We start from the raw sequence: 9,814 nt of genomic DNA, 5'->3' as shown, positions 1-9,814 counted from the left end.
TATCAGCAAGGTCAGCCCACACTACTATAAATGCACTGGAGCACCCAGGTATAACATATACTCTGATTCTACATAACACCTGTTTAATGCCCATGATAACTTAAGCATCGGAGTCTCTTGCAGGTACCCCCCACCCTCCGGTGATGAAGGATCAGCAGTCCAACCAATCCAACGAGTCGGACACGACAGCTCCGGTCGTCTCCTATCAGCCGGACACGTCGGTACCGATCCGTACAGAGGATCTCAACCGAGATCGACCTCCAGTTTCAGGTAACCCTCGGAACATTGGCGCCGTTGCCGGGGACCCGGAAGTCATCCCAACACCATGGCAGACGACCATGACAACGACCACGATTCAGATCTAGAAAACAGAACGCCGCACAAAAACGCGGACACCCCACCAAAAGACACCCCGGAATCCAATGGAGACAAAAATCCAGCAAACCCGGGAGCAATAGAAGCACTTCAAGATCGCTTGAAGCAACTTGAAAAAGAAACCTAACAACAACGATAATTCGTAAAGGATCTACAAAGAGAGGTACGGTGACGTCGAGAATTGGAAGAAAAATTACAGCAATTAGAAGCCGATCTCAAATCGAAGGCCCCTCGGATCACTCCTGAGGAAAGCTCACGCAAAGAACAGGATCCATTCACCAGGGAGATCATGAAAACCAAAATTCCAAAGGACTTCAAACTCCCAGATATGACTTTATATGACGGTACCACAGATCCCAACCACCATCTCAGCAATTTCAGAAGCAGAATGTACCTTACCGACGCCTCAGACGCCGTTCGTTGCAAAGCTTTCCCAACAACTCTCACAAAACAGCAATCCGATGGTTCGACAACTTACCTTCAAAGTCCATCTCAAACTTCGACGACCTGGCCAAAAAGTTCCTGGCCAGATTCTCCATCCAGAAAGATAAGGCCAAGCATGCCCCCAGTCTACTAGGGATCAAGCAAGGAGATCGGGAGAGCCTCCGCAACTACATGGAAAGATTCAACAAAACATGCATGAACATACAAAGCTTACCAACAGAGGCCGCCATCATGGGACTCATCAATGGCCTACGAGAGGGACCATTTAGCCAATCTATATCAAAGAAGTACCCTACCTCATTAGACGAAGTATAGGAGCGAGCAGAAAAATACATCAACATGGAAGAAAACGCTCGGTTGGGAGAAACCTCAAAATCTGGGAACCCCTACCGGGATAAAGACAAGGAATCCAAAAAGAAAGAAGATCAACAGGGGGAGAAAATCAAAAAGTACCATAATTACACTCCTCTCAGGGCATCCCTGGTCGACGTGTACAAAGAAGTCTGCCATACAGAGAAAATCCCCCCAGCGCGACCACTCAAAGGCAAAAGGGGAGGGGAAACCGGAAGGAATATTGTGAATACCATCGAGTTCAAGGGCACTCCACCAACGAGTGCTTCGACTTAAAGAATATCATAGAAAAATTGGTGAGAGAAGGAAGATTAGATCGATTTCTGGCTACCCGAGATGATGATCAAAGAAAAAGACGAAGGGACGAGGACGACGGACGAACTGAACGATCACCTCGGACACCAGAAAGACACGTCCACATGATACACGGCGGATTCGCAGGAGGAGGGATCTCCAAATCATCTCGAAAAAGATATCTCAAAGAAGTATATCATGTCGAGGGAAAGGAGGAAGCACCCGACATCCCTGCGATAACATTCACTAAAGAGGACGCATCCGGCATCATCGCGGGACACGATGATCCCATGGTCATCACTGTCATACTGGCAAACGCCAATCTACATCGCACATTAGTGGACCAAGGGAGTTCTGCCGACATCTTATTCAAAACAGCCTTCGACAAACTCGGCTTAGACGAAAAGGAGCTTAGAGCATACCCGAACAGTTTGTTCGGATTAGGAGATACCCCAGTACAACCACTGGGATACGTATCGCTACACACAACCTTCGAAAAAGGGAACCAATCTCGGACCCTCAAAATAGACTACATTGTGGTCGACGTAAGTTCAGCCTACAATGCTCTAATAGGTCGGACAACACTCAATCAACTCGGCGCAATAGTCTCAACTCCACATCTATGCATGAAATTCCCAACCACAGAGGGGATAGCCACGATAAAAGCAGATCAAAAGATGGCACGCCGCTGTTATAACGAAAGTCTAAACCTTAGAGGCAGGGGAGAAGAGTTTCATACAATTGAACTGGGCAGAGTCCAGCGACGAGAAGAACTCTGTCCGCAACCAGAAGGCGAGATAGAGAAGATTCAAATCGGAGACACCTCGGACAAAACGACCAATATTGGCACGATCCTAAGAGGAGACTCAAAAGAATTACTGATACAATTCTTACGAGATAATGTCGATCTCTTTGCATGGAAAGCCGCAGACATGCCAGGCATAGACCCTAAACTAATGTGTCATAAGTTGGCAGTTTATCCAGGATCTCGACCGGTGCAGCAGAGACGAAGAAAACTTAGGCCAGAGCGATCCCAGGCTGTGGAAGAGTAAGTACAGGCACTGTTGGAAGCCGGATTTATAAGAGAATTCAAATACCCACTATGACTAGCCAACGTCGTCTTGGTGAAAAAATCGAATGGGAAGTGGCGAATGTGCACCGATTACACCGATCTCAACAAAGCTTGTCCAAAAGATCCATACCCACTCCCAAGTATTGACGCCTTGGTAGATGCTTCCTCTGGATATAAATATCTCTCGTTTATGGATGCATATTCGGGATACAACCAAATTCCCATGTATCCACCAGATCAAGAAAAGACCTCGTTCTTAACACCAAAGGCGAACTACTGTTACATCGTGATGCCTTTCGGTCTCAAGAACGCAGGAGCTACTTATCAAAGACTAATGAATAAAGTTTTCTCGGATCACATCGGAAAGATCATGGAGGTCTATGTGGACGACATGCTAATAAAAACACAAAGCAAAGAGACATTATTATCCGACCTGGCTCAAGTGTTCGACACCATAAGGAAGCATGACATGCGACTCAATCCCGCGAAATGCACCTTTGCAGTAGAAGCAGGCAAATTCTTAGGTTTCATGCTCACTCAAAGAGGAATTGAAGCAAATCCAGATAAATGTCAGGCCATACTCAACATGAAGAGCCCAACCTGTGTCAAAGAAGTACAGCAACTCAACGGGAGATTGGCCGTCCTATCCCGATTCTTAGCAGGAGCCGCGATAAGATCACTCCCCTTCTATGCTACTTTAAGAAAGGGAAAACAGTTCGAATGGACAATAGAGTGCGAACAAGCCTTCCAAGACTTTAAGAAGTTCTTAGGACAGCCACCTATCCTATCCCGACCACGAGCAGGAGAACCACTTATATTATATCTCGCAGTAGGAAGCAGGGCAGTAGCATCAGCACTAGTCAGAGAAGATGAAAATGGACAACAACCCGTCTACTTCATTAGCAAAGCACTGCAGGGATCTGAGCTGAACTATCAGAAAATAGAAAAATTTACCTACACTTTCATTCTAACGTCTCGACGACTCCGCCCTTACTTCCAGGCCCACACCATTAAAGTCCGAACTAACCAGCCCTTAAAAGGAATATTGCAAAAAATAGATCTAGCGGGCAGAATTCTACAATGGGTAGTCGAGTTGTCAGAGTTTGACCTCTAATATGAAGTTCAGACGGCCATCAAATCACAGTATCTGGCCGACTTTATCGCAGAATTCACAGATGCCCTAGAAACCCCCCACAGAATGGAATCTTTATGTGGACGGTTCTTCAAATAAAACTGGAAGCGGCGCAGGCGTGATAATAGAAAGCAACCAAGGAACCCAAGTTGAGCTCTCCCTCAAGTTCGGGTTCCCGGCCTCAAATAACCAGGCGGAATATGAAGCATTATTAGCTGGTTTGAAGCTGGCTAAAGAGGTCGGAGCTCAAAAACTCAACATTTATAGCGATTCACAAGTGGTCACATCACAAATAACAGGGAGCTACCAAGCCAAAGATTCCACCATGAAAAAGTATTTGGATAAAACCAAGGAACAACTCGGATAAATCGGGGAGTATAAGATCTGCCACATGCCCCGCGAACAAAATGCCAGAGCTGATGCACTCTCAAAACTAGCCAGCACCAAACCAGGAGGCAACAATAGAAGCCTCATCCAGGAGATGTTGCAGAACCCGTCAATCTTGGAAGAGAGAAAAGTCCTGACGATAACAAGTCAGGACCAAGGATGGATGACCCCCGTAATCAACTACCTCAAAGCAGGAACGCTCCCCACAAAAGAAAAGGAGGCAAAGAGGTTAAAAAGGGAGGCACAGTACTACACCATTATAAACAACATCCTGTACAAAAGAGGAATATCAACACCTTTGCTAAAATGCGTGCCGACTCCCAACACAAGGGAAGTACTAGAAGAAATACACGGCGGCATTTGCGGCAATCATCTCGGAGCACAAGCTCTTACCAAAAAGTACTCCGGGCGGGATTTTATTGGCCAACTCTGCAGAAAGAAGCCACAGAATTTGTAAAGACATGTCCACCATGTCAGAAACATGCCAACTTTCACATCGCCCCGCCAGAAGAACTCATCAGCATGACCTCGCCTTGGCCGTTTGCAAAATGGGGACTCGACCTCCTCGGCCCCTTCCCACAGGGATCAGGACAAGTTAAATTCCTCATAGTAGGGGTAGACTACTTTACAAAGTGCATCGAGGCAGAGCCCCTAGCTAATGCCACCGCTCAAAGAAGCCAAAAGTTCTTATATAGAAACATTGTCACGAGGTTCGGGGTTCCATATTCAATAACCACAGACAATGGAACTCAATTCACAGATGCAGGCTTCAGGAAACTAGTAGCCGACTTGAATATAAAGCACCAGTATACCTCCGTTGAACATCCACAAGCCAATGGACAGGCCGAAGCCGCTAACAAAGTCATACTGGCCGGATTAAAATGGAGATTACAAAATGCAAAGGGAGCCTGGGCAGAAGAGCTTCCACAAGTCCTATGGGCATATCGAACAACGCCACATTCCACCACGAAGGAATCTCCCTTCCGACTAGCGTACGGAATAGAGGCAATGATCCCAGTAGAGATTGAGGAAGGATCGCCTAGAGTAGTTCACTACAATGAGGAAGCAAACTCCCAACTTCAGAGAGAAGAGCTCGACTTGTTACCCGAAATCCAGGAAAGAGCTCGGATCAGGGAAGAAGCTCTAAAGCGCCGAATGGCCTCCAGATATAATCAAAAGGTAGTGCCAAGAAGTTTTGCAGAGAATGATCTCATCCTAATCTGAAATAATATCGGAACAACTCGACCAGGAGAAGGAAAGCTGGCAGCAAACTGGAAAGGACCCTACCGAGTTGTAGAAGTACTTGGAAAGGGCTACTACAGACTGTCTGAACTCGATGGACGAAAGCTCCCTAGGTCATGGCACGCCTGCAACCTAAGAAGGTACTATAGTTAGAAGAGATAAAAGATCTCATCATTGGATGCACTCTTTTTCCTGAAAAGGTTTTTTAATGAGGCACCAAGTTGAGACTCAGACAATCCCATATGTATATATTTGCACTTTTCCTTTAAATAAAATATATTTTAGATATTCTACAAAGATTTCAAGATGCATTAATCTGAAGCATTCATCGTCCGATTATAAAGCAACAGATCGGCAGAAAGTGAAAAACAATTTCACTGCACGATCACGATAAAGACAACCGTCCGATAAAGGTGAAAACGCGATTCACCCAAAGGACGATCTAGAGATGACAAACACTTTCTACAAATCGGTAAAGATGAACACAGAATAATATAAGAAGTTATCGAAAGTGATCTAAAAAAGAACCTGATGAGGTCTTACGGATCGCTAAAATAATAACTTAAAGACTGGTCGAACATTAAGAAGTCGAACCAAGTCAAACCAAGTTATAAGTAAACCCTGGAAAGAGGTCTGGCCAACCCTATTAAAGAGGATTACTTTAACTTAGAAGGGCCCGACATAACAAAGTCAGCCCAAAACGAAAAGTTATTGAAGTAGTCCCTGAAAGAGATCTGACAAAGATCCAAGAAAGAGGACTACAAAAAATAACTTAGAGGAGACCGACATAAGCAAGTCGGACTCCTACTACTGAAAAGTTATCAAAGTAGTCCCTGAAAGAGATCTGACAAAGATCCAAGAAAGAGGACTACAAAAAATAACTTAGAGGAGACCGATATAACCAAGTTGGACTCCTACTACTGAAAAGTTATCAAAGTAGTCCTTGAAAGAGATCTGACAAAGATTCAAGAAAGAGGACTACAAAAAATAACTTAGAGGAGACTGATATAACCAAGTCGGACTCCTACTACTGAAAAGTTATCAAAGTAGTCCCTGAAAGAGATCTGACAAAGATCCAAGAAAGAGGACTACAAAAAAATAACTTAGAGGAGACCGACATAACCAAGTCGGACTCCTACTACTGAAAAGTTATCAAAGTAGTCCTTGAAAGAGATCTGACAAAGATCCAAGAAAGAGGACTACAAAAAATAACTTAGAGGAGACCGACATAACCAAGTCGGACTCCTACTACTGAAAAGTTATCAAAGTAGTCCCTGAAAGAGACCTGACAAAGGTCCAGAAAAGAGAATTACAATAACAAAGGGGACCAACGCAAAGGAATCAGTCACAAATACAGAAAACTGAGAAACAAGTCGGACCCCACAATCACAACCTCAAAGGATTCAAGCTACAAACAACAAAATAACCCAAGGAGGTCGAGCTGCGAGATATCACACATCAGCAGAAAAATGTCAAATCAAAAGGCATTATATAAAATCTACAAAAGTTATAAAAGCCTCGAAGGCCAGCAAAATCTAAGGATGGCGAGCTACCTTTTCTTTTTTTTTTTGTTTTTCAAAATAAAAGTTGCTAGAAAAGCAACTAGGAAAGCGTCAGTAAATAAATAAAAAAGTTTTAAAAGCCCACAAGCCGGGCCAACTACAGAAAAGAGATCAGCAAGCATCAGGAGCCTTCTTGGCAGCATCAGGACAAGGAGAAGGAGGACGAGTCTGGATCGGCACAGCGTCCACAGTTCCATCCTCCCGGTTCAGAATCTGGCAATCTGAGTCAGGCGCAGCAGGAGGAACCGAAGAAGTAGACACTTTGGCAGAGGACGCAGGGGGAGGAACAACCTCGTCATCATCATCATCATCGGAAACAATCTTGCCATCTCTGACAACGTTGTCCAGGCTAAAAGAGGTGAGATCGGCCTCGGGAGCAATAAACCGAACTTGCTCCCTCAAGTTCTCATAAGCAGCAGTCATGCTGCCAACGAGATGACTTTGGAGCTCAGAGTAATCCTCCCGAACACTGTCAAGCTCCCCCCTCAGGCGCAGCACCTCCCAATAAGATGTAACGTAAGTCTCCTTATGCATCAGGACTGCGTCCTCAGCCAACCTCAAAGAAGCTGCCAGTGATTGAGAACTCGCCTCCTCGTTCTTCAAGTCCTTCTCCAGCTTGGCTACCTTCATCTCAAGTTCCTCCTTCAACTCCTTCATCCGATCAAACTTTTGTTTCGCCTCCTCCATAAATGCTTTAGTGGCGTGGAGAGGGAGATTCTGAGCAGTCCGATATATGGCAGCTGCCATATACGCCATCTTCACGTGATTACGGGCCATAAATTCCAAATGACGGAGGATGGACACATCGTCCATGGAGAGAGCGCCGTAGGGACTGATTTGCTGATCCACAAATTCAATGGCATTAAAATCAGGAGCATCGAGGTTAAAAGGCTCAGCAGTCTTTTATTTTTTATTGGGAGGAGCAACAAAAGGAGCAGCAGAAGTGGGGTGAGGATCCACCAAACGGACTCGGGGTGTAGGGATCACCTTCTTCACCCCGGGAGAACTCGGCACTGATGGCTTCTCACGCACTTGGGAGGACCCCTCCCCAGCCGCTTTGGCTGCAACATTTCTGGCAACAGTCGCCCTCTGTGCCCTCTTAAAAGCTTTCATGGATTCACTGTTCTTCATTGCCTCTGCAAATAAAACAGAAAATTCAGCTACAAGTTGGACAAGTCGGAAAGACAGCTACAAGCAACATTACAAGACCATAACAGGTCGGTTTCAAATTGGGTAAAAGGAAGGGTGATACCCAGCTGACCAAAGAAAAAATCATAAGCATAAAAGAAAGGGCGACCATCAACAACCCGAGTTGAAAAGCAGACTCTCTCGTCAGAAGAGGGAGGGACAAGTTCATAGTTCTTCTCATCACCAGAATGACTACCGACACTATGAAACTGCCTAAGTTGAGCACAAAATTTAGAATCAACCAGCGAGACACACATGAGAACCATGGAGTCCACCCAATCGGCCATACCCGTAGGAACCTGGGAAGGCATCTCTACAACGTTATTTTGGGAAGACATGAGGTCAACTAAACCCTACAAAAAGAAAAGAAGAATGGATTACTTAAAAACATCCCTGACAGGGAGCAAAACATCTTGACGGGCGGATAAACAAAAAAGGGAAAACCCTAAGACTCAAGACAAAAAGTCTTGGGGCATCCCTTGGAGGCAGTAAACAAGCAAGGTCTTTAAGTTATTTCTACAGCCTACATCCCGGCACTCATCAAAATAAAATCCAGAAAGAAAACAAAGGAAGCAAAAATGCAAAAAGGTCCACCCTCCTACGGTTTATCAGCGGAAAGCACTTTTTCTACAGTTTATCAGAAATTCCAAAAAGGGCCAAGCAGAAAAACAGCAAAGACGCAAACTTTTTCGAAATCAAGCAAAAAATCATCAGCGGAGAACAAGCATCAACATCGAACACTCCAAAATCGTCAAAGATGCAACCTTTTTCAGAATCAAACAAAGTCATCATTCCAAAGCTTCAAATACAAAAGCATTCACAAAACATGCAAAGTTCTTAAAGTATCAAGCAACAGAGGGAGAAACTACAAGACACACAGTGATCAGCAAAAAGACAGAAAGATCCAAACTTTCTCAAAACAGACACAAAAATAGCGTAGAGAAAGGATGGAAGAAAAATCGAACCTGGAGAAATAGAAGAAAGACCGTAAAAGAAAGCCGAAGTGCAGAAGCAAGACCACCCCCTCGAAGCAGAAATTGCGAAGATAGAAGGAGAAATCTGGAAATCGCCCTTTCCCACAGAGAGCAGTAACAAAATAGACATTGCGGGAGAAATTGCGAAAGAAACAGAAAATGAGATAGTAAAGGGAGAAGTTACGAAGAGGAGCGAAGAAGAGAAACCGTTTTTTGATTGAGAAATTCAAAATAAAAGCCAAGAGAAAACGAGGGCAATTAATAACCAATTAATGAAGGCATTAAACCATCTCACGTTCCCAAGAACAAAGAGCTAATATAAAAGCGCGCGCTTTTAGAGAAAAACGTTCTACATTCAAAAGCTCTACGGAGAAAGGAATCGACAAAAGTGCTCGAGTCCGGCTTCGCTGTAAAAAGTTCGAAGTCAAAAAACTCGACTTCAAAGCAGAAGACCGAGCTCAAGCAGGGGCACTGTTCATATCATGGGTCGAGCTATCCGACCCGAGATGTTTTAACGACATGGTGACCGACCTCTTTAGGTCCGCCTACCCGATCTCTTCTTAAAGAGATCGGCCAAAAGAACAGGAAAGCCCAGTAAAGGGCCCAAATAGAGGAACACGACCCACATCCAAAGGCAATCCAAGCCTATAGAGATAAAGGCGGTTCCCTTAAAGATAAGCTGACTTCACTAAAGATAAAGATAAGATAAGATAACTAACTTATCTTATCAGCAAGGTCAGCCCACACTACTATAAATGCACTGGAGCACCCAGGTATAACATATACTCTGATT

This window comes from Arachis ipaensis, chromosome B3 (assembly GCF_059453495.1).
Source record: "Arachis ipaensis isolate K30076 ecotype BB chromosome B3, ASM5945349v1, whole genome shotgun sequence".
In the NCBI taxonomy this organism is placed as follows: Eukaryota; Viridiplantae; Streptophyta; class Magnoliopsida; order Fabales; family Fabaceae; genus Arachis; species Arachis ipaensis.
Note: the sequence above shows the minus strand (reverse complement) of the source record.